A 27,114-nucleotide genomic window follows, 5' to 3' on the forward strand; every position below is an offset into this window, starting at 1 on the left:
AAAAATAAGAGGAACACGGCAACATATTGGCAAGCAAGAGACGGAGAATGTGACACCTTCTAGGAGGCCAAGAAGGAAGCCGCACAACACCTGCACTGTGTCTGCAACCTTCAAACTGCTAGAAGCTAGTGGCTTGCCACTGGCCTGCCTCTTCAATTGCCATTAGCATTCCAATGGAAGCTATTCTTGGACAACTTTGCTCTGCTTGCTGCTAGTTCTGCCCCAGCCTACCATAGATAACCTTGCTCTTGCCTTGAGGCTCTGAGATGCCAAGAACTTGTCAACTTTAAAGGGCGGGCCGGGCTACATCTACTCAGCTGCCACAGTTTCTCCTTGCTAGACCTAGTGGGAAAGCATTTTGCTGAGATGCAGAAGGCAAGAAACGCAGAATACGGAGACGTGGAGCTGTCCCAAGTGCCGCTGCCAGGCGTCTTTCCGCAGAAGGAGCGCCCTGGAGCGCACCGCAACCGGCACCGTCATCTCTGCGCAAAGAGCCAAAATATTTTAAAACCCGCCAAAACTAATCCAAAAATATTTTCAAACCCGCCAAAATAGAAAACCAGACAGAAGTCATCAATACATTCGAAAAAACCTGACAAAACATGATCAAGCCCACCAAAGCTAATCCAAACACACCAAAAACTGGGCTAAACAGAATCAAAACAAATCAAAAGAAATCCAAACCTTCTAAAAACCCGCCAAAATATTTCAAAACCCGTCAAAACTAATCAAAACATTCCGAATACCCGCCAAAACATTCCAAATACCCGCCAAAAGATTTTAAAACCCGCCAAAATGAATCCAAACATTCCAAAACCTGCCAACACAATAAAAACAACTCAAGAGAATACAAAACATTCTAAAACCCAACCAAGACATTCCGAAAACCCGCCAAAACATCATAAAAACAAATCAAAACCAACCAAAATATTCCAAAAACCCGCCAAAATTATTTAGACCCGCAAAACTCATCAAAACATTCTGAAAAGATGCCAAAACATTAGAAAACCAGCCTGAACTGATCAAAACATTCAAAAAACTTGGCAAAACATCATAAAAACAAATCAAAACCAACCAAAAAATTCCAAAAACCCGACAAAATAGTTTAGAACCCGCCAAAACTGATCAAAACATTCTGAAAAGATGCCAAAATACTAGAAAACCAGTCAGAAGTGATCGAAACATTCAATAACTTGCCAAAACATAATCAAAACAAATGAAAGCAAACCAAAACATTCCAAATACCCGCCAAAAGATTTTAAAACCCGCCAAAAGGAATCCAAACATTCCACAACCAGCCAAGACAATATAAACAACACAAGAGAAAACAAAACATTCTAAAACACCACCAAAACATTCCGAAAACCCACCAAAACATCATCAAAACAAATCAAAACCAACCAAAAAATAAGAGGAACACGGCAACATATTGGCAAGCAAGAGACGGAGAGCGCGGCACCTTCTAGGAGGCCAAGAAGGAAGCCGCACAACACCTGCACTGTGTCTGCAACTTTCAAACTGCTAGAAGCTAGTGGCTTGCCACTGGCCTGCCTCTTCAATTGCCATTAGCATTCCAATGGAAGCTATTCTTGGACAACTTTGCTCTGCTTGCTGCTAGTTCTGCCCCAGCCTACCATAGATAACCTTGCTCTTGCCTTGAGGCTCTGAGATGCCAAGAACTTGTCAACTTCAAAGGGCGGGCCGGGCTACATCTACTCAGCTGCCACAGTTTCTCCTTGCTAGACCTAGTGGGAAAGCATTTTGCTGAGATGCAGAAGGCAAGAAACGCAGAATACGGAGACGCGGAGCTGTCCCAAGTGCCGCAGCCAGGCGTCTTTCCGCAGAAGGAGCGCCCCGGAGCGCACCGCAACCGGCACCGTCATCTCTGCGCAAAGAGCCAAAATATTTTAAAACCCGCCAAAACTAATCCAAAAATATTTTCAAACCCGCCAAAATAGAAAACCAGACAGAAGTCATCAATACATTCGAAAAAACCTGACAAAACATGATCAAGCCCACCAAAGCTAATCCAAACACACCAAAAACTGGGCTAAACAGAATCAAAACAAATCAAAACAAATCCAAACCTTCTAAAAACCCGCCAAAATATTTCAAAACCCGTCAAAACTAATCAAAACCTTCCGAATACCCGCCAAAACATTCCAAATACCCGCCAAAAGATTTTAAAACCCGCCAAAAAGTATCCAAACATTCCAAAACCTGCCAACACAATAAAAACAACTCAAGAGAATACAAAACATTCTAAAACCCAACCAAGACATTCCGAAAACCCGCCAAAACATCATAAAAACAAATCAAAACCAACCAAAACATTCCAAAAACCAGCCAAAATATTCCGAAATCTGGCCAAAACATCATAAAAACAAATCAAAACCAACCAAAACATTCCAAAAACCTGACAAAATAGTTTAGAACCTGCCAAACCTGATCAAAACATTCTGAAAAGATGCCAAAATACTAGAAAACCAGTCAGAAGTGATCGAAACTTTCAATAACTTGCCAAAACATCATCAAAACAAATGAAAGCAAACCAAAACATTCCAAATACCCACCAAAATATTTTAAAACCCGCCAAAAGGAATCCAAATGTTCCACAACCTGCCAAGACAATCAAAACAACACAAGAGAAAACAAAACATTCTGAAACACCACCAAAACATTCCAAAACACCACCAAAACATTCCGAAAACCCGCCAAAACATCATCAAAACAATTCAAAACCAACCAAAAAATAAGAGGAACACGGCAACATATTGGCAAGCAAGAGACGGAGAATGTGACACCTTCTAGGAGGCCAAGAAGGAAGCCGCACAACACCTGCACTGTGTCTGCAACCTTCAAACTGCTAGAAGCTAGTGGCTTGCCACTGGCCTGCCTCTTCAATTGCCATTAGCATTCCAATGGAAGCTATTCTTGGACAACTTTGCTCTGCTTGCTGCTAGTTCTGCCCCAGCCTACCATAGATAACCTTGCTCTTGCCTTGAGGCTCTGAGATGCCAAGAACTTGTCAACTTTAAAGGGCGGGCCGGGCTACATCTACTCAGCTGCCACAGTTTCTCCTTGCTAGACCTAGTGGGAAAGCATTTTGCTGAGATGCAGAAGGCAAGAAACGCAGAATACGGAGACGTGGAGCTGTCCCAAGTGCCGCTGCCAGGCGTCTTTCCGCAGAAGGAGCGCCCTGGAGCGCACCGCAACCGGCACCGTCATCTCTGCGCAAAGAGCCAAAATATTTTAAAACCCGCCAAAACTAATCCAAAAATATTTTCAAACCCGCCAAAATAGAAAACCAGACAGAAGTCATCAATACATTCGAAAAAACCTGACAAAACATGATCAAGCCCACCAAAGCTAATCCAAACACACCAAAAACTGGGCTAAACAGAATCAAAACAAATCAAAAGAAATCCAAACCTTCTAAAAACCCGCCAAAATATTTCAAAACCCGTCAAAACTAATCAAAACATTCCGAATACCCGCCAAAACATTCCAAATACCCGCCAAAAGATTTTAAAACCCGCCAAAATGAATCCAAACATTCCAAAACCTGCCAACACAATAAAAACAACTCAAGAGAATACAAAACATTCTAAAACCCAACCAAGACATTCCGAAAACCCGCCAAAACATCATAAAAACAAATCAAAACCAACCAAAATATTCCAAAAACCCGCCAAAATTATTTAGACCCGCAAAACTCATCAAAACATTCTGAAAAGATGCCAAAACATTAGAAAACCAGCCTGAACTGATCAAAACATTCAAAAAACTTGGCAAAACATCATAAAAACAAATCAAAACCAACCAAAAAATTCCAAAAACCCGACAAAATAGTTTAGAACCCGCCAAAACTGATCAAAACATTCTGAAAAGATGCCAAAATACTAGAAAACCAGTCAGAAGTGATCGAAACATTCAATAACTTGCCAAAACATAATCAAAACAAATGAAAGCAAACCAAAACATTCCAAATACCCGCCAAAATATTTTAAAACCCGCCAAAAGGAATCCAAACATTCCACAACCAGCCAAGACAATATAAACAACACAAGAGAAAACAAAACATTCTAAAACACCACCAAAACATTCCGAAAACCCACCAAAACATCATCAAAACAAATCAAAACCAACCAAAAAATAAGAGGAACACGGCAACATATTGGCAAGCAAGAGACGGAGAGCGCGGCACCTTCTAGGAGGCCAAGAAGGAAGCCGCACAACACCTGCACTGTGTCTGCAACTTTCAAACTGCTAGAAGCTAGTGGCTTGCCACTGGCCTGCCTCTTCAATTGCCATTAGCATTCCAATGGAAGCTATTCTTGGACAACTTTGCTCTGCTTGCTGCTAGTTCTGCCCCAGCCTAGCATAGAGAACCTTGCTCTTGCCTTGAGGCTCTGAGATGCCAAGAACTTGTCAACTTCAAAGGGCGGGCCGGGCTACATCTACTCAGCTGCCACAGTTTCTCCTTGCTAGACCTAGTGGGAAAGCATTTTGCTGAGATGCAGAAGGCAAGAAACGCAGAATACGGAGACGCGGAGCTGTCCCAAGTGCCGCAGCCAGGCGTCTTTCCGCAGAAGGAGCGCCCCGGAGCGCACCGCAACCGGCACCGTCATCTCTGCGCAAAGAGCCAAAATATTTTAAAACCCGCCAAAACTCATCCAAAAATATTTTCAAACCCGCCAAAATAGAAAACCAGACAGAAGTCATCAATACATTCGAAAAAACCTGACAAAACATGATCAAGCCCACCAAAGCTAATCCAAACACACCAAAAACTGGGCTAAACAGAATCAAAACAAATCAAAACAAATCCAAACCTTCTAAAAACCCGCCAAAATATTTCAAAACCCGTCAAAACTAATCAAAACCTTCCGAATACCCGCCAAAACATTCCAAATACCCGCCAAAAGATTTTAAAACCCGCCAAAAAGTATCCAAACATTCCAAAACCTGCCAACACAATAAAAACAACTCAAGAGAATACAAAACATTCTAAAACCCAACCAAGACATTCCGAAAACCCGCCAAAACATCATAAAAACAAATCAAAACCAACCAAAACATTCCAAAAACCAGCCAAAATATTCCGAAATCTGGCCAAAACATCATAAAAACAAATCAAAACCAACCAAAACATTCCAAAAACCCGACAAAATAGTTTAGAACCTGCCAAACCTGATCAAAACATTCTGAAAAGATGCCAAAATACTAGAAAACCAGTCAGAAGTGATCGAAACTTTCAATAACTTGCCAAAACATAATCAAAACAAATGAAAGCAAACCAAAACATTCCAAATACCCACCAAAATATTTTAAAACCCGCCAAAAGGAATCCAAATGTTCCACAACCTGCCAAGACAATCAAAACAACACAAGAGAAAACAAAACATTCTGAAACACCACCAAAACATTCCAAAACACCACCAAAACATTCCGAAAACCCGCCAAAACATCATCAAAACAATTCAAAACCAACCAAAAAATAAGAGGAACACGGCAACATATTGGCAAGCAAGAGACGGAGAATGTGACACCTTCTAGGAGGCCAAGAAGAAAGCCGCACAACACCTGCACTGTGTCTGCAACCTTCAAACTGCTAGAAGCTAGTGGCTTGCCACTGGCCTGCCTCTTCAATTGCCATTAGCATTCCAATGGAAGCTATTCTTGGACAACTTTGCTCTGCTTGCTGCTAGTTCTGCCCCAGCCTACCATAGATAACCTTGCTCTTGCCTTGAGGCTCTGAGATGCCAAGAACTTGTCAACTTTAAAGGGCGGGCCGGGCTACATCTACTCAGCTGCCACAGTTTCTCCTTGCTAGACCTAGTGGGAAAGCATTTTGCTGAGATGCAGAAGGCAAGAAACGCAGAATACGGAGACGTGGAGCTGTCCCAAGTGCCGCTGCCAGGCGTCTTTCCGCAGAAGGAGCGCCCTGGAGCGCACCGCAACCGGCACCGTCATCTCTGCGCAAAGAGCCAAAATATTTTAAAACCCGCCAAAACTAATCCAAAAATATTTTCAAACCCGCCAAAATAGAAAACCAGACAGAAGTCATCAATACATTCGAAAAAACCTGACAAAACATGATCAAGCCCACCAAAGCTAATCCAAACACACCAAAAACTGGGCTAAACAGAATCAAAACAAATCAAAAGAAATCCAAACCTTCTAAAAACCCGCCAAAATATTTCAAAACCCGTCAAAACTAATCAAAACATTCCGAATACCCGCCAAAACATTCCAAATACCCGCCAAAAGATTTTAAAACCCGCCAAAATGAATCCAAACATTCCAAAACCTGCCAACACAATAAAAACAACTCAAGAGAATACAAAACATTCTAAAACCCAACCAAGACATTCCGAAAACCCGCCAAAACATCATAAAAACAAATCAAAACCAACCAAAATATTCCAAAAACCCGCCAAAATTATTTAGACCCGCAAAACTCATCAAAACATTCTGAAAAGATGCCAAAACATTAGAAAACCAGCCTGAACTGATCAAAACATTCAAAAAACTTGGCAAAACATCATAAAAACAAATCAAAACCAACCAAAAAATTCCAAAAACCCGACAAAATAGTTTAGAACCCGCCAAAACTGATCAAAACATTCTGAAAAGATGCCAAAATACTAGAAAACCAGTCAGAAGTGATCGAAACATTCAATAACTTGCCAAAACATAATCAAAACAAATGAAAGCAAACCAAAACATTCCAAATACCCGCCAAAAGATTTTAAAACCCGCCAAAAGGAATCCAAACATTCCACAACCAGCCAAGACAATATAAACAACACAAGAGAAAACAAAACATTCTAAAACACCACCAAAACATTCCGAAAACCCACCAAAACATCATCAAAACAAATCAAAACCAACCAAAAAATAAGAGGAACACGGCAACATATTGGCAAGCAAGAGACGGAGAGCGCGGCACCTTCTAGGAGGCCAAGAAGGAAGCCGCACAACACCTGCACTGTGTCTGCAACTTTCAAACTGCTAGAAGCTAGTGGCTTGCCACAGGCCTGCCTCTTCAATTGCCATTAGCATTCCAATGGAAGCTATTCTTGGACAACTTTGCTCTGCTTGCTGCTAGTTCTGCCCCAGCCTAGCATAGAGAACCTTGCTCTTGCCTTGAGGCTCTGAGATGCCAAGAACTTGTCAACTTCAAAGGGCGGGCCGGGCTACATCTACTCAGCTGCCACAGTTTCTCCTTGCTAGACCTAGTGGGAAAGCATTTTGCTGAGATGCAGAAGGCAAGAAACGCAGAATACGGAGACGCGGAGCTGTCCCAAGTGCCGCAGCCAGGCGTCTTTCCGCAGAAGGAGCGCCCCGGAGCGCACCGCAACCGGCACCGTCATCTCTGCGCAAAGAGCCAAAATATTTTAAAACCCGCCAAAACTCATCCAAAAATATTTTCAAACCCGCCAAAATAGAAAACCAGACAGAAGTCATCAATACATTCGAAAAAACCTGACAAAACATGATCAAGCCCACCAAAGCTAATCCAAACACACCAAAAACTGGGCTAAACAGAATCAAAACAAATCAAAACAAATCCAAACCTTCTAAAAACCCGCCAAAATATTTCAAAACCCGTCAAAACTAATCAAAACCTTCCGAATACCCGCCAAAACATTCCAAATACCCGCCAAAAGATTTTAAAACCCGCCAAAAAGTATCCAAACATTCCAAAACCTGCCAACACAATAAAAACAACTCAAGAGAATACAAAACATTCTAAAACCCAACCAAGACATTCCGAAAACCCGCCAAAACATCATAAAAACAAATCAAAACCAACCAAAACATTCCAAAAACCAGCCAAAATATTCCGAAATCTGGCCAAAACATCATAAAAACAAATCAAAACCAACCAAAACATTCCAAAAACCTGACAAAATAGTTTAGAACCTGCCAAACCTGATCAAAACATTCTGAAAAGATGCCAAAATACTAGAAAACCAGTCAGAAGTGATCGAAACTTTCAATAACTTGCCAAAACATCATCAAAACAAATGAAAGCAAACCAAAACATTCCAAATACCCACCAAAATATTTTAAAACCCGCCAAAAGGAATCCAAATGTTCCACAACCTGCCAAGACAATCAAAACAACACAAGAGAAAACAAAACATTCTGAAACACCACCAAAACATTCCGAAACACCACCAAAACATTCCGAAAACCCGCCAAAACATCATCAAAACAATTCAAAACCAACCAAAAAATAAGAGGAACACGGCAACATATTGGCAAGCAAGAGACGGAGAACGTGACACCTTCTAGGAGGCCAAGAAGGAAGCCGCACAACACCTGCACTGTGTCTGCAACCTTCAAACTGCTAGAAGCTAGTGGCTTGCCACTGGCCTGCCTCTTCAATTGCCATTAGCATTCCAATGGAAGCTATTCTTGGACAACTTTGCTCTGCTTGCTGCTAGTTCTGCCCCAGCCTACCATAGATAACCTTGCTCTTCCCTTGAGGCTCTGAGATGCCAAGAACTTGTCAACTTCAAAGGGCGGGCCGGGCTACATCTACTCAGCTGCCACAGTTTCTCCTTGCTAGACCTAGTGGGAAAGCATTTTGCTGAGATGCAGAAGGCAAGAAACGCAGAATACGGAGACGCGGAGCTGTCCCAAGTGCCGCAGCCAGGCGTCTTTCCGCAGAAGGAGCGCCCCGGAGCGCACCGCAACCGGCACCGTCATCTCTGCGCAAAGAGCCAAAATATTTTAAAACCCGCCAAAACTAATCCAAAAATATTTTCAAACCCGCCAAAATAGAAAACCAGACAGAAGTCATCAATACATTCGAAAAAACCTGACAAAACATGATCAAGCCCACCAAAGCTAATCCAAACACACCAAAAACTGGGCTAAACAGAATCAAAACAAATCAAAACAAATCCAAACCTTCTAAAAACCCGCCAAAATATTTCAAAACCCGTCAAAACTAATCAAAACCTTCCGAATACCCGCCAAAACATTCCAAATACCCGCCAAAAGATTTTAAAACCCGCCAAAAAGTATCCAAACATTCCAAAACCTGCCAACACAATAAAAACAACTCAAGAGAATACAAAACATTCTAAAACCCAACCAAGACATTCCGAAAACCCGCCAAAACATCATAAAAACAAATCAAAACCAACCAAAATATTCCAAAAACCCGCCAAAATTATTTAGACCCGCAAAACTCATCAAAACATTCTGAAAAGATGCCAAAACATTAGAAAACCAGCCAGAACTGATCAAAACATTCAAAAAACTTGGCAAAACATCATAAAAACAAATCAAAACCAACCAAAAAATTTCAAAAACCCGACAAAATTGTTTAGAACCCGCCAAAACTGATCAAAACATTCTGAAAAGATGCCAAAATACTATCAAACCAGTCAGAAGTGATCGAAACATTCAATAACTTGCCAAAACATAATCAAAACAAATGAAAGCAAACCAAAACATTCCAAATACCCGCCAAAAGATTTTAAAACCCGCCAAAAGGAATCCAAACATTCCACAACCAGCCAAGACAATATAAACAACACAAGAGAAAACAAAACATTCTAAAACACCACCAAAACATTCCGAAAACCCACCAAAACATCATAAAAACAAAGCAAAACAAACCAAACAATAGGAGGAACACGGCAACATATTGGCAAGCAAGAGACGGAGAGCGCGGCACCTTCTAGGAGGCCAAGAAGGAAGCCGCACAACACCTGCACTGTGTCTGCAACTTTCAAACTGCTAGAAGCTAGTGGCTTGCCACTGGCCTGCCTCTTCAATTGCCATTAGCATTCCAATGGAAGCTATTCTTGGACAACTTTGCTCTGCTTGCTGCTAGTTCTGCCCCAGCCTACCATAGAGAACCTTGCTCTTGCCTTGAGGCTCTGAGATGCCAAGAACTTGTCAACTTCAAAGGGCGGGCCGGGCTACATCTACTCAGCTGCCACAGTTTCTCCTTGCTAGACCTAGTGGGAAAGCATTTTGCTGAGATGCAGAAGGCAAGAAACGCAGAATACGGAGACGCGGAGCTGTCCCAAGTGCCGCAGCCAGGCGTCTTTCCGCAGAAGGAGCGCCCCGGAGCGCACCGCAACCGGCACCGTCATCTCTGCGCAAAGAGCCAAAATATTTTAAAACCCGCCAAAACTCATCCAAAAATATTTTCAAACCCGCCAAAATAGAAAACCAGACAGAAGTCATCAATACATTCGAAAAAACCTGACAAAACATGATCAAGCCCACCAAAGCTAATCCAAACACACCAAAAACTGGGCTAAACAGAATCAAAACAAATCAAAAGAAATCCAAACCTTCTAAAAACCCGCCAAAATATTTCAAAACCCGTCAAAACTAATCAAAACCTTCCGAATACCCGCCAAAACATTCCAAATACCCGCCAAAAGATTTTAAAACCCGCCAAAAAGTATCCAAACATTCCAAAACCTGCCAACACAATAAAAACAACTCAAGAGAATACAAAACATTCTAAAACCCAACCAAGACATTCCGAAAACCCGCCAAAACATCATAAAAACAAATCAAAACCAACCAAAACATTCCAAAAACCAGCCAAAATATTCCGAAATCTGGCCAAAACATCATAAAAACAAATCAAAACCAACCAAAACATTCCAAAAACCTGCCAAAATTATTTAGACCCGCAAAACTCATCAAAACATTCTGAAAAGATGCCAAAACATTAGAAAACCAGCCTGAACTGATCAAAACATTCAAAAAACTTGGCAAAACATCATAAAAACAAATCAAAACCAACCAAAACATTCCAAAAACCAGCCAAAATATTCCGAAATCTGGCCAAAACATCATAAAAACAAATCAAAACCAACCAAAACATTCCAAAAACCAGCCAAAATATTCCGAAATCTGGCCAAAACATCATAAAAACAAATCAAAACCAACCAAAACATTCCAAAAACCTGACAAAATAGTTTAGAACCTGCCAAACCTGATCAAAACATTCTGAAAAGATGCCAAAATACTAGAAAACCAGTCAGAAGTGATCGAAACTTTCAATAACTTGCCAAAACATAATCAAAACAAATGAAAGCAAACCAAAACATTCCAAATACCCACCAAAATATTTTAAAACCCGCCAAAAGGAATCCAAATGTTCCACAACCTGCCAAGACAATCAAAACAACACAAGAGAAAACAAAACATTCTGAAACACCACCAAAACATTCCAAAACACCACCAAAACATTCCGAAAACCCGCCAAAACATCATCAAAACAATTCAAAACCAACCAAAAAATAAGAGGAACACGGCAACATATTGGCAAGCAAGAGACGGAGAATGTGACACCTTCTAGGAGGCCAAGAAGGAAGCCGCACAACACCTGCACTGTGTCTGCAACCTTCAAACTGCTAGAAGCTAGTGGCTTGCCACTGGCCTGCCTCTTCAATTGCCATTAGCATTCCAATGGAAGCTATTCTTGGACAACTTTGCTCTGCTTGCTGCTAGTTCTGCCCCAGCCTACCATAGATAACCTTGCTCTTGCCTTGAGGCTCTGAGATGCCAAGAACTTGTCAACTTTAAAGGGCGGGCCGGGCTACATCTACTCAGCTGCCACAGTTTCTCCTTGCTAGACCTAGTGGGAAAGCATTTTGCTGAGATGCAGAAGGCAAGAAACGCAGAATACGGAGACGTGGAGCTGTCCCAAGTGCCGCTGCCAGGCGTCTTTCCGCAGAAGGAGCGCCCTGGAGCGCACCGCAACCGGCACCGTCATCTCTGTGCAAAGAGCCAAAATATTTTAAAACCCGCCAAAACTAATCCAAAAATATTTTCAAACCCGCCAAAATAGAAAACCAGACAGAGGTGATCAATACATTCGAAAAAACCTGACAAAACATGATCAAGCCCACCAAAGCTAATCCAAACACACCAAAAACTGGGCTAAACAGAATCAAAACAAATCAAAACAAATCCAAACCTTCTAAAAACCCGCCAAAATATTTCAAAACCCGTCAAAACTAATCAAAACATTCCGAATACCCGCCAAAACATTCCAAATACCCGCCAAAAGATTTTAAAACCCGCCAAAATGAATCCAAACATTCCAAAACCTGCCAACACAATAAAAACAACTCAAGAGAATACAAAACATTCTAAAACCCAACCAAGACATTCCGAAAACCCGCCAAAACATCATAAAAACAAATCAAAACCAACCAAAATATTCCAAAAACCCGCCAAAATGATTTAGACCTGCAAAACTCATCAAAACATTCTGAAAAGATGCCAAAACATTAGAAAACCAGCCTGAACTGATCAAAACATTCAAAAAACCCGCCAAAACATCATAAAAACAAATCAAAACCAACCAAAACATTCCAAAAACCAGCCAAAATATTCCGAAATCTGGCCAAAACATCATAAAAACAAATCAAAACCAACCAAAACATTCCAAAAACCCGACAAAATAGTTTAGAACCTGCCAAACCTGATCAAAACATTCTGAAAAAATGCCAAAATACTAGAAAACCAGTCAGAAGTGATCGAAACTTTCAATAACTTGCCAAAACATCATCAAAACAAATGAAAGCAAACCAAAACATTCCAAATACCCACCAAAATATTTTAAAACCCGCCAAAAGGAATCCAAATGTTCCACAACCTGCCAAGACAATCAAAACAACACAAGAGAAAACAAAACATTCTGAAACACCACCAAAACATTCCGAAACACCACCAAAACATTCCGAAAACCCGCCAAAACATCATCAAAACAATTCAAAACCAACCAAAAAATAAGAGGAACACGGCAACATATTGGCAAGCAAGAGACGGAGAACGTGACACCTTCTAGGAGGCCAAGAAGGAAGCCGCACAACACCTGCACTGTGTCTGCAACCTTCAAACTGCTAGAAGCTAGTGGCTTGCCACTGGCCTGCCTCTTCAATTGCCATTAGCATTCCAATGGAAGCTATTCTTGGACAACTTTGCTCTGCTTGCTGCTAGTTCTGCCCCAGCCTACCATAGAGAACCTTGCTCTTCCCTTGAGGCTCTGAGATGCCAAGAACTTGTCAACTTCAAAGGGCGGGCCGGGCTACATCTACTCAGCTGCCACAGTTTCTCCTTGCTAGACCTAGTGGGAAAGCATTTTGCTGAGATGCAGAAGGCAAGAAACGCAGAATACGGAGACGCGGAGCTGTCCCAAGTGCCGCAGCCAGGCGTCTTTCCGCAGAAGGAGCGCCCCGGAGCGCACCGCAACCGGCACCGTCATCTCTGCGCAAAGAGCCAAAATATTTTCAAACCCGCCAAAACTCATCCAAAAATATTTTCAAACCCGCCAAAATAGAAAACCAGACAGAAGTCATCAATACATTCGAAAAAACCTGACAAAACATGATCAAGCCCACCAAAGCTAATCCAAACACACCAAAAACTGGGCTAAACAGAATCAAAACAAATCAAAACAAATCCAAACCTTCTAAAAACCCGCCAAAATATTTCAAAACCCGTCAAAACTAATCAAAACCTTCCGAATACCCGCCAAAACATTCCAAATACCCGCCAAAAGATTTTAAAACCCGCCAAAAAGTATCCAAACATTCCAAAACCTGCCAACACAATAAAAACAACTCAAGAGAATACAAAACATTCTAAAACCCAACCAAGACATTCCGAAAACCCGCCAAAACATCATAAAAACAAATCAAAACCAACCAAAACATTCCAAAAACCAGCCAAAATATTCCGAAATCTGGCAAAAACATCATAAAAACAAATCAAAACCAACCAAAACATTCCAAAAACCTGACAAAATAGTTTAGAACCTGCCAAACCTGATCAAAACATTCTGAAAAGATGCCAAAATACTAGAAAACCAGTCAGAAGTGATCGAAACTTTCAATAACTTGCCAAAACATCATCAAAACAAATGAAAGCAAACCAAAACATTCCAAATACCCACCAAAATATTTTAAAACCCGCCAAAAGGAATCCAAATGTTCCACAACCTGCCAAGACAATCAAAACAACACAAGAGAAAACAAAACATTCTGAAACACCACCAAAACATTCCAAAACACCACCAAAACATTCCGAAAACCCGCCAAAACATCATCAAAACAATTCAAAACCAACCAAAAAATAAGAGGAACACGGCAACATATTGGCAAGCAAGAGACGGAGAATGTGACACCTTCTAGGAGGCCAAGAAGGAAGCCGCACAACACCTGCACTGTGTCTGCAACCTTCAAACTGCTAGAAGCTAGTGGCTTGCCACTGGCCTGCCTCTTCAATTGCCATTAGCATTCCAATGGAAGCTATTCTTGGACAACTTTGCTCTGCTTGCTGCTAGTTCTGCCCCAGCCTACCATAGAGAACCTTGCTCTTCCCTTGAGGCTCTGAGATGCCAAGAACTTGTCAACTTTAAAGGGCGGGCCGGGCTACATCTACTCAGCTGCCACAGTTTCTCCTTGCTAGACCTAGTGGGAAAGCATTTTGCTGAGATGCAGAAGGCAAGAAACGCAGAATACGGAGACGTGGAGCTGTCCCAAGTGCCGCTGCCAGGCGTCTTTCCGCAGAAGGAGCGCCCTGGAGCGCACCGCAACCGGCACCGTCATCTCTGCGCAAAGAGCCAAAATATTTTAAAACCCGCCAAAACTAATCCAAAAATATTTTCAAACCCGCCAAAATAGAAAACCAGACAGAAGTCATCAATACATTCGAAAAAACCTGACAAAACATGATCAAGCCCACCAAAGCTAATCCAAACACACCAAAAACTGGGCTAAACAGAATCAAAACAAATCAAAAGAAATCCAAACCTTCTAAAAACCCGCCAAAATATTTCAAAACCCGTCAAAACTAATCAAAACATTCCGAATACCCGCCAAAACATTCCAAATACCCGCCAAAAGATTTTAAAACCCGCCAAAATGAATCCAAACATTCCAAAACCTGCCAACACAATAAAAACAACTCAAGAGAATACAAAACATTCTAAAACCCAACCAAGACATTCCGAAAACCCGCCAAAACATCATAAAAACAAATCAAAACCAACCAAAATATTCCAAAAACCCGCCAAAATTATTTAGACCCGCAAAACTCATCAAAACATTCTGAAAAGATGCCAAAACATTAGAAAACCAGCCAGAACTGATCAAAACATTCAAAAAACTTGGCAAAACATCATAAAAACAAATCAAAACCAACCAAAAAATTCCAAAAACCCGACAAAATAGTTTAGAACCCGCCAAAACTGATCAAAACATTCTGAAAAGATGCCAAAATACTAGAAAACCAGTCAGAAGTGATCGAAACATTCAATAACTTGCCAAAACATAATCAAAACAAATGAAAGCAAACCAAAACATTCCAAATACCCGCCAAAAGATTTTAAAACCCGCCAAAAGGAATCCAAACATTCCACAACCAGCCAAGACAATATAAACAACACAAGAGAAAACAAAACATTCTAAAACACCACCAAAACATTCCGAAAACCCACCAAAACATCATCAAAACAAATCAAAACCAACCAAAAAATAAGAGGAACACGGCAACATATTGGCAAGCAAGAGACGGAGAGCGCGGCACCTTCTAGGAGGCCAAGAAGGAAGCCGCACAACACCTGCACTGTGTCTGCAACTTTCAAACTGCTAGAAGCTAGTGGCTTGCCACTGGCCTGCCTCTTCAATTGCCATTAGCATTCCAATGGAAGGTATTCTTGGACAACTTTGCTCTGCTTGCTGCTAGTTCTGCCCCAGCCTACCATAGATAACCTTGCTCTTGCCTTGAGGCTCTGAGATGCCAAGAACTTGTCAACTTCAAAGGGCGGGCCGGGCTACATCTACTCAGCTGCCACAGTTTCTCCTTGCTAGACCTAGTGGGAAAGCATTTTGCTGAGATGCAGAAGGCAAGAAACGCAGAATACGGAGACGCGGAGCTGTCCCAAGTGCCGCAGCCAGGCGTCTTTCCGCAGAAGGAGCGCCCCGGAGCGCACCGCAACCGGCACCGTCATCTCTGCGCAAAGAGCCAAAATATTTTAAAACCCGCCAAAACTAATCCAAAAATATTTTCAAACCCGCCAAAATAGAAAACCAGACAGAAGTCATCAATACATTCGAAAAAACCTGACAAAACATGATCAAGCCCACCAAAGCTAATCCAAACACACCAAAAACTGGGCTAAACAGAATCAAAACAAATCAAAACAAATCCAAACCTTCTAAAAACCCGCCAAAATATTTCAAAACCCGTCAAAACTAATCAAAACCTTCCGAATACCCGCCAAAACATTCCAAATACCCGCCAAAAGATTTTAAAACCCGCCAAAAAGTATCCAAACATTCCAAAACCTGCCAACACAATAAAAACAACTCAAGAGAATACAAAACATTCTAAAACCCAACCAAGACATTCCGAAAAACCGCCAAAACATCATAAAAACAAATCAAAACCAACCAAAACATTCCAAAAACCAGCCAAAATATTCCGAAATCTGGCCAAAACATCATAAAAACAAATCAAAACCAACCAAAACATTCCAAAAACCTGACAAAATAGTTTAGAACCTGCCAAACCTGATCAAAACATTCTGAAAAGATGCCAAAATACTAGAAAACCAGTCAGAAGTGATCGAAACATTCAATAACTTGCCAAAACATCATCAAAACAAATGAAAGCAAACCAAAACATTCCAAATACCCACCAAAATATTTTAAAACCCGCCAAAAGGAATCCAAATGTTCCACAACCTGCCAAGACAATCAAAACAACACAAGAGAAAACAAAACATTCTGAAACACCACCAAAACATTCCAAAACACCACCAAAACATTCCGAAAACCCGCCAAAACATCATCAAAACAATTCAAAACCAACCAAAAAATAAGAGGAACACGGCAACATATTGGCAAGCAAGAGACGGAGAATGTGACACCTTCTAGGAGGCCAAGAAGGAAGCCGCACAACACCTGCACTGTGTCTGCAACCTTCAAACTGCTAGAAGCTAGTGGCTTGCCACTGGCCTGCCTCTTCAATTGCCATTAGCATTCCAATGGAAGCTATTCTTGGACAACTTTGCTCTGCTTGCTGCTAGTTCTGCCCCAGCCTACCATAGATAACCTTGCTCTTGCCTTGAGGCTCTGAGATGCCAAGAACTTGTCAACTTTAAAGGGCGGGCCGGGCTACATCTACTCAGCTGCCACAGTTTCTCCTTGCTAGACCTAGTGGGAAAGCATTTTGCTGAGATGCAGAAGGCAAGAAACGCAGAATACGGAGACGTGGAGCTGTCCCAAGTGCCGCTGCCAGGCGTCTTTCCGCAGAAGGAGCGCCCTGGAGCGCACCGCAACCGGCACCGTCATCTCTGCGCAAAGAGCCAAAATATTTTAAAACCCGCCAAAACTAATCCAAAAATATTTTCAAACCCGCCAAAATAGAAAACCAGACAGAAGTCATCAATACATTCGAAAAAACCTGACAAAACATGATCAAGCCCACCAAAGCTAATCCAAACACACCAAAAACTGGGCTAAACAGAATCAAAACAAATCAAAAGAAATCCAAACCTTCTAAAAACCCGCCAAAATATTTCAAAACCCGTCAAAACTAATCAAAACATTCCGAATACCCGCCAAAACATTCCAAATACCCGCCAAAAGATTTTAAAACCCGCCAAAATGAATCCAAACATTCCAAAACCTGCCAACACAATAAAAACAACTCAAGAGAATACAAAACATTCTAAAACCCAACCAAGACATTCCGAAAACCCGCCAAAACATCATAAAAACAAATCAAAACCAACCAAAATATTCCAAAAACCCGCCAAAATTATTTAGACCCGCAAAACTCATCAAAACATTCTGAAAAGATGCCAAAACATTAGAAAACCAGCCTGAACTGATCAAAACATTCAAAAAACTTGGCAAAACATCATAAAAACAAATCAAAACCAACCAAAAAATTCCAAAAACCCGACAAAATAGTTTAGAACCCGCCAAAACTGATCAAAACATTCTGAAAAGATGCCAAAATACTATCAAACCAGTCAGAAGTGATCGAAACATTCAATAACTTGCCAAAACATAATCAAAACAAATGAAAGCAAACCAAAACATTCCAAATACCCGCCAAAAGATTTTAAAACCCGCCAAAAGGAATCCAAACATTCCACAACCAGCCAAGACAATATAAACAACACAAGAGAAAACAAAACATTCTAAAACACCACCAAAACATTCCGAAAACCCACCAAAACATCATAAAAACAAAGCAAAACAAACCAAACAATAGGAGGAACACGGCAACATATTGGCAAGCAAGAGACGGAGAGCGCGGCACCTTCTAGGAGGCCAAGAAGGAAGCCGCACAACACCTGCACTGTGTCTGCAACTTTCAAACTGCTAGAAGCTAGTGGCTTGCCACTGGCCTGCCTCTTCAATTGCCATTAGCATTCCAATGGAAGCTATTCTTGGACAACTTTGCTCTGCTTGCTGCTAGTTCTGCCCCAGCCTACCATAGAGAACCTTGCTCTTGCCTTGAGGCTCTGAGATGCCAAGAACTTGTCAACTTCAAAGGGCGGGCCGGGCTACATCTACTCAGCTGCCACAGTTTCTCCTTGCTAGACCTAGTGGGAAAGCATTTTGCTGAGATGCAGAAGGCAAGAAACGCAGAATACGGAGACGCGGAGCTGTCCCAAGTGCCGCAGCCAGGCGTCTTTCCGCAGAAGGAGCGCCCCGGAGCGCACCGCAACCGGCACCGTCATCTCTGCGCAAAGAGCCAAAATATTTTAAAACCCGCCAAAACTCATCCAAAAATATTTTCAAACCCGCCAAAATAGAAAACCAGACAGAAGTCATCAATACATTCGAAAAAACCTGACAAAACATGATCAAGCCCACCAAAGCTAATCCAAACACACCAAAAACTGGGCTAAACAGAATCAAAACAAATCAAAAGAAATCCAAACCTTCTAAAAACCCGCCAAAATATTTCAAAACCCGTCAAAACTAATCAAAACCTTCCGAATACCCGCCAAAACATTCCAAATACCCGCCAAAAGATTTTAAAACCCGCCAAAAAGTATCCAAACATTCCAAAACCTGCCAACACAATAAAAACAACTCAAGAGAATACAAAACATTCTAAAACCCAACCAAGACATTCCGAAAACCCGCCAAAACATCATAAAAACAAATCAAAACCAACCAAAACATTCCAAAAACCAGCCAAAATATTCCGAAATCTGGCCAAAACATCATAAAAACAAATCAAAACCAACCAAAACATTCCAAAAACCTGCCAAAATTATTTAGACCCGCAAAACTCATCAAAACATTCTGAAAAGATGCCAAAACATTAGAAAACCAGCCTGAACTGATCAAAACATTCAAAAAACTTGGCAAAACATCATAAAAACAAATCAAAACCAACCAAAACATTCCAAAAACCAGCCAAAATATTCCGAAATCTGGCCAAAACATCATAAAAACAAATCAAAACCAACCAAAACATTCCAAAAACCAGCCAAAATATTCCGAAATCTGGCCAAAACATCATAAAAACAAATCAAAACCAACCAAAACATTCCAAAAACCTGACAAAATAGTTTAGAACCTGCCAAACCTGATCAAAACATTCTGAAAAGATGCCAAAATACTAGAAAACCAGTCAGAAGTGATCGAAACTTTCAATAACTTGCCAAAACATAATCAAAACAAATGAAAGCAAACCAAAACATTCCAAATACCCACCAAAATATTTTAAAACCCGCCAAAAGGAATCCAAATGTTCCACAACCTGCCAAGACAATCAAAACAACACAAGAGAAAACAAAACATTCTGAAACACCACCAAAACATTCCGAAACACCACCAAAACATTCCGAAAACCCGCCAAAACATCATCAAAACAATTCAAAACCAACCAAAAAATAAGAGGAACACGGCAACATATTGGCAAGCAAGAGACGGAGAATGTGACACCTTCTAGGAGGCCAAGAAGGAAGCCGCACAACACCTGCACTGTGTCTGCAACCTTCAAACTGCTAGAAGCTAGTGGCTTGCCACTGGCCTGCCTCTTCAATTGCCATTAGCATTCCAATGGAAGCTATTCTTGGACAACTTTGCTCTGCTTGCTGCTAGTTCTGCCCCAGCCTACCATAGATAACCTTGCTCTTGCCTTGAGGCTCTGAGATGCCAAGAACTTGTCAACTTTAAAGGGCGGGCCGGGCTACATCTACTCAGCTGCCACAGTTTCTCCTTGCTAGACCTAGTGGGAAAGCATTTTGCTGAGATGCAGAAGGCAAGAAACGCAGAATACGGAGACGTGGAGCTGTCCCAAGTGCCGCTGCCAGGCGTCTTTCCGCAGAAGGAGCGCCCTGGAGCGCACCGCAACCGGCACCGTCATCTCTGTGCAAAGAGCCAAAATATTTTAAAACCCGCCAAAACTAATCCAAAAATATTTTCAAACCCGCCAAAATAGAAAACCAGACAGAGGTGATCAATACATTCGAAAAAACCTGACAAAACATGATCAAGCCCACCAAAGCTAATCCAAACACACCAAAAACTGGGCTAAACAGAATCAAAACAAATCAAAACAAATCCAAACCTTCTAAAAACCCGCCAAAATATTTCAAAACCCGTCAAAACTAATCAAAACATTCCGAATACCCGCCAAAACATTCCAAATACCCGCCAAAAGATTTTAAAACCCGCCAAAATGAATCCAAACATTCCAAAACCTGCCAACACAATAAAAACAACTCAAGAGAATACAAAACATTCTAAAACCCAACCAAGACATTCCGAAAACCCGCCAAAACATCATAAAAACAAATCAAAACCAACCAAAATATTCCAAAAACCCGCCAAAATGATTTAGACCTGCAAAACTCATCAAAACATTCTGAAAAGATGCCAAAACATTAGAAAACCAGCCTGAACTGATCAAAACATTCAAAAAACCCGCCAAAACATCATAAAAACAAATCAAAACCAACCAAAACATTCCAAAAACCAGCCAAAATATTCCGAAATCTGGCCAAAACATCATAAAAACAAATCAAAACCAACCAAAACATTCCAAAAACCCGACAAAATAGTTTAGAACCTGCCAAACCTGATCAAAACATTCTGAAAAAATGCCAAAATACTAGAAAACCAGTCAGAAGTGATCGAAACTTTCAATAACTTGCCAAAACATCATCAAAACAAATGAAAGCAAACCAAAACATTCCAAATACCCACCAAAATATTTTAAAACCCGCCAAAAGGAATCCAAATGTTCCACAACCTGCCAAGACAATCAAAACAACACAAGAGAAAACAAAACATTCTGAAACACCACCAAAACATTCCGAAACACCACCAAAACATTCCGAAAACCCGCCAAAACATCATCAAAACAATTCAAAACCAACCAAAAAATAAGAGGAACACGGCAACATATTGGCAAGCAAGAGACGGAGAACGTGACACCTTCTAGGAGGCCAAGAAGGAAGCCGCACAACACCTGCACTGTGTCTGCAACCTTCAAACTGCTAGAAGCTAGTGGCTTGCCACTGGCCTGCCTCTTCAATTGCCATTAGCATTCCAATGGAAGCTATTCTTGGACAACTTTGCTCTGCTTGCTGCTAGTTCTGCCCCAGCCTACCATAGAGAACCTTGCTCTTGCCTTGAGGCTCTGAGATGCCAAGAACTTGTCAACTTCAAAGGGCGGGCCGGGCTACATCTACTCAGCTGCCACAGTTTCTCCTTGCTAGACCTAGTGGGAAAGCATTTTGCTGAGATGCAGAAGGCAAGAAACGCAGAATACGGAGACGCGGAGCTGTCCCAAGTGCCGCAGCCAGGCGTCTTTCCGCAGAAGGAGCGCCCCGGAGCGCACCGCAACCGGCACCGTCATCTCTGCGCAAAGAGCCAAAATATTTTCAAACCCGCCAAAACTCATCCAAAAATATTTTCAAACCCGCCAAAATAGAAAACCAGACAGAAGTCATCAATACATTCGAAAAAACCTGACAAAACATGATCAAGCCCACCAAAGCTAATCCAAACACACCAAAAACTGGGCTAAACAGAATCAAAACAAATCAAAACAAATCCAAACCTTCTAAAAACCCGCCAAAATATTTCAAAACCCGTCAAAACTAATCAAAACCTTCCGAATACCCGCCAAAACATTCCAAATACCCGCCAAAAGATTTTAAAACCCGCCAAAAAGTATCCAAACATTCCAAAACCTGCCAACACAATAAAAACAACTCAAGAGAATACAAAACATTCTAAAACCCAACCAAGACATTCCGAAAACCCGCCAAAACATCATAAAAACAAATCAAAACCAACCAAAACATTCCAAAAACCAGCCAAAATATTCCGAAATCTGGCAAAAACATCATAAAAACAAATCAAAACCAACCAAAACATTCCAAAAACCTGACAAAATAGTTTAGAACCTGCCAAACCTGATCAAAACATTCTGAAAAGATGCCAAAATACTAGAAAACCAGTCAGAAGTGATCGAAACTTTCAATAACTTGCCAAAACATCATCAAAACAAATGAAAGCAAACCAAAACATTCCAAATACCCACCAAAATATTTTAAAACCCGCCAAAAGGAATCCAAATGTTCCACAACCTGCCAAGACAATCAAAACAACACAAGAGAAAACAAAACATTCTGAAACACCACCAAAACATTCCAAAACACCACCAAAACATTCCGAAAACCCGCCAAAACATCATCAAAACAATTCAAAACCAACCAAAAAATAAGAGGAACACGGCAACATATTGGCAAGCAAGAGACGGAGAATGTGACACCTTCTAGGAGGCCAAGAAGGAAGCCGCACAACACCTGCACTGTGTCTGCAACCTTCAAACTGCTAGAAGCTAGTGGCTTGCCACTGGCCTGCCTCTTCAATTGCCATTAGCATTCCAATGGAAGCTATTCTTGGACAACTTTGCTCTGCTTGCTGCTAGTTCTGCCCCAGCCTACCATAGAGAACCTTGCTCTTCCCTTGAGGCTCTGAGATGCCAAGAACTTGTCAACTTTAAAGGGCGGGCCGGGCTACATCTACTCAGCTGCCACAGTTTCTCCTTGCTAGACCTAGTGGGAAAGCATTTTGCTGAGATGCAGAAGGCAAGAAACGCAGAATACGGAGACGTGGAGCTGTCCCAAGTGCCGCTGCCAGGCGTCTTTCCGCAGAAGGAGCGCCCTGGAGCGCACCGCAACCGGCACCGTCATCTCTGCGCAAAGAGCCAAAATATTTTAAAACCCGCCAAAACTAATCCAAAAATATTTTCAAACCCGCCAAAATAGAAAACCAGACAGAAGTCATCAATACATTCGAAAAAACCTGACAAAACATGATCAAGCCCACCAAAGCTAATCCAAACACACCAAAAACTGGGCTAAACAGAATCAAAACAAATCAAAAGAAATCCAAACCTTCTAAAAACCCGCCAAAATATTTCAAAACCCGTCAAAACTAATCAAAACATTCCGAATACCCGCCAAAACATTCCAAATACCCGCCAAAAGATTTTAAAACCCGCCAAAATGAATCCAAACATTCCAAAACCTGCCAACACAATAAAAACAACTCAAGAGAATACAAAACATTCTAAAACCCAACCAAGACATTCCGAAAACCCGCCAAAACATCATAAAAACAAATCAAAACCAACCAAAATATTCCAAAAACCCGCCAAAATTATTTAGACCCGCAAAACTCATCAAAACATTCTGAAAAGATGCCAAAACATTAGAAAACCAGCCAGAACTGATCAAAACATTCAAAAAACTTGGCAAAACATCATAAAAACAAATCAAAACCAACCAAAAAATTCCAAAAACCCGACAAAATAGTTTAGAACCCGCCAAAACTGATCAAAACATTCTGAAAAGATGCCAAAATACTAGAAAACCAGTCAGAAGTGATCGAAACATTCAATAACTTGCCAAAACATAATCAAAACAAATGAAAGCAAACCAAAACATTCCAAATACCCGCCAAAAGATTTTAAAACCCGCCAAAAGGAATCCAAACATTCCACAACCAGCCAAGACAATATAAACAACACAAGAGAAAACAAAACATTCTAAAACACCACCAAAACATTCCGAAAACCCACCAAAACATCATCAAAACAAATCAAAACCAACCAAAAAATAAGAGGAACACGGCAACATATTGGCAAGCAAGAGACGGAGAGCGCGGCACCTTCTAGGAGGCCAAGAAGGAAGCCGCACAACACCTGCACTGTGTCTGCAACTTTCAAACTGCTAGAAGCTAGTGGCTTGCCACTGGCCTGCCTCTTCAATTGCCATTAGCATTCCAATGGAAGCTATTCTTGGACAACTTTGCTCTGCTTGCTGCTAGTTCTGCCCCAGCCTACCATAGATAACCTTGCTCTTGCCTTGAGGCTCTGAGATGCCAAGAACTTGTCAACTTCAAAGGGCGGGCCGGGCTACATCTACTCAGCTGCCACAGTTTCTCCTTGCTAGACCTAGTGGGAAAGCATTTTGCTGAGATGCAGAAGGCAAGAAACGCAGAATACGGAGACGCGGAGCTGTCCCAAGTGCCGCAGCCAGGCGTCTTTCCGCAGAAGGAGCGCCCCGGAGCGCACCGCAACCGGCACCGTCATCTCTGCGCAAAGAGCCAAAATATTTTAAAACCCGCCAAAACTAATCCAAAAATATTTTCAAACCCGCCAAAATAGAAAACCAGACAGAAGTCATCAATACATTCGAAAAAACCTGACAAAACATGATCAAGCCCACCAAAGCTAATCCAAACACACCAAAAACTGGGCTAAACAGAATCAAAACAAATCAAAACAAATCCAAACCTTCTAAAAACCCGCCAAAATATTTCAAAACCCGTCAAAACTAATCAAAACCTTCCGAATACCCGCCAAAACATTCCAAATACCCGCCAAAAGATTTTAAAACCCGCCAAAAAGTATCCAAACATTCCAAAACCTGCCAACACAATAAAAACAACTCAAGAGAATACAAAACATTCTAAAACCCAACCAAGACATTCCGAAAAACCGCCAAAACATCATAAAAACAAATCAAAACCAACCAAAACATTCCAAAAACCAGCCAAAATATTCCGAAATCTGGCCAAAACATCATAAAAACAAATCAAAACCAACCAAAACATTCCAAAAACCTGACAAAATAGTTTAGAACCTGCCAAACCTGATCAAAACATTCTGAAAAGATGCCAAAATACTAGAAAACCAGTCAGAAGTGATCGAAACTTTCAATAACTTGCCAAAACATCATCAAAACAAATGAAAGCAAACCAAAACATTCCAAATACCCACCAAAATATTTTAAAACCCGCCAAAAGGAATCCAAATGTTCCACAACCTGCCAAGACAATCAAAACAACACAAGAGAAAACAAAACATTCTGAAACACCACCAAAACATTCCAAAACACCACCAAAACATTCCGAAAACCCGCCAAAACATCATCAAAACAATTCAAAACCAACCAAAAAATAAGAGGAACACGGCAACATATTGGCAAGCAAGAGACGGAGAATGTGACACCTTCTAGGAGGCCAAGAAGGAAGCCGCACAACACCTGCACTGTGTCTGCAACCTTCAAACTGCTAGAAGCTAGTGGCTTGCCACTGGCCTGCCTCTTCAATTGCCATTAGCATTCCAATGGAAGCTATTCTTGGACAACTTTGCTCTGCTTGCTGCTAGTTCTGCCCCAGCCTACCATAGATAACCTTGCTCTTGCCTTGAGGCTCTGAGATGCCAAGAACTTGTCAACTTTAAAGGGCGGGCCGGGCTACATCTACTCAGCTGCCACAGTTTCTCCTTGCTAGACCTAGTGGGAAAGCATTTTGCTGAGATGCAGAAGGCAAGAAACGCAGAATACGGAGACGTGGAGCTGTCCCAAGTGCCGCTGCCAGGCGTCTTTCCGCAGAAGGAGCGCCCTGGAGCGCACCGCAACCGGCACCGTCATCTCTGCGCAAAGAGCCAAAATATTTTAAAACCCGCCAAAACTAATCCAAAAATATTTTCAAACCCGCCAAAATAGAAAACCAGACAGAAGTCATCAATACATTCGAAAAAACCTGACAAAACATGATCAAGCCCACCAAAGCTAATCCAAACACACCAAAAACTGGGCTAAACAGAATCAAAACAAATCAAAAGAAATCCAAACCTTCTAAAAACCCGCCAAAATATTTCAAAACCCGTCAAAACTAATCAAAACATTCCGAATACCCGCCAAAACATTCCAAATACCCGCCAAAAGATTTTAAAACCCGCCAAAATGAATCCAAACATTCCAAAACCTGCCAACACAATAAAAACAACTCAAGAGAATACAAAACATTCTAAAACCCAACCAAGACATTCCGAAAACCCGCCAAAACATCATAAAAACAAATCAAAACCAACCAAAATATTCCAAAAACCCGCCAAAATTATTTAGACCCGCAAAACTCATCAAAACATTCTGAAAAGATGCCAAAACATTAGAAAACCAGCCTGAACTGATCAAAACATTCAAAAAACTTGGCAAAACATCATAAAAACAAATCAAAACCAACCAAAAAATTCCAAAAACCCGACAAAATAGTTTAGAACCCGCCAAAACTGATCAAAACATTCTGAAAAGATGCCAAAATACTAGAAAACCAGTCAGAAGTGATCGAAACATTCAATAACTTGCCAAAACATAATCAAAACAAATGAAAGCAAACCAAAACATTCCAAATACCCGCCAAAAGATTTTAAAACCCGCCAAAAGGAATCCAAACATTCCACAACCAGCCAAGACAATATAAACAACACAAGAGAAAACAAAACATTCTAAAACACCACCAAAACATTCCGAAAACCCACCAAAACATCATCAAAACAAATCAAAACCAACCAAAAAATAAGAGGAACACGGCAACATATTGGCAAGCAAGAGACGGAGAGCGCGGCACCTTCTAGGAGGCCAAGAAGGAAGCCGCACAACACCTGCACTGTGTCTGCAACTTTCAAACTGCTAGAAGCTAGTGGCTTGCCACTGGCCTGCCTCTTCAATTGCCATTAGCATTCCAATGGAAGCTATTCTTGGACAAC

The sequence above is a fragment of the Passer domesticus genome, chromosome 2 (assembly GCF_036417665.1).
Source record: "Passer domesticus isolate bPasDom1 chromosome 2, bPasDom1.hap1, whole genome shotgun sequence".
In the NCBI taxonomy this organism is placed as follows: domain Eukaryota; kingdom Metazoa; phylum Chordata; class Aves; order Passeriformes; family Passeridae; genus Passer; species Passer domesticus.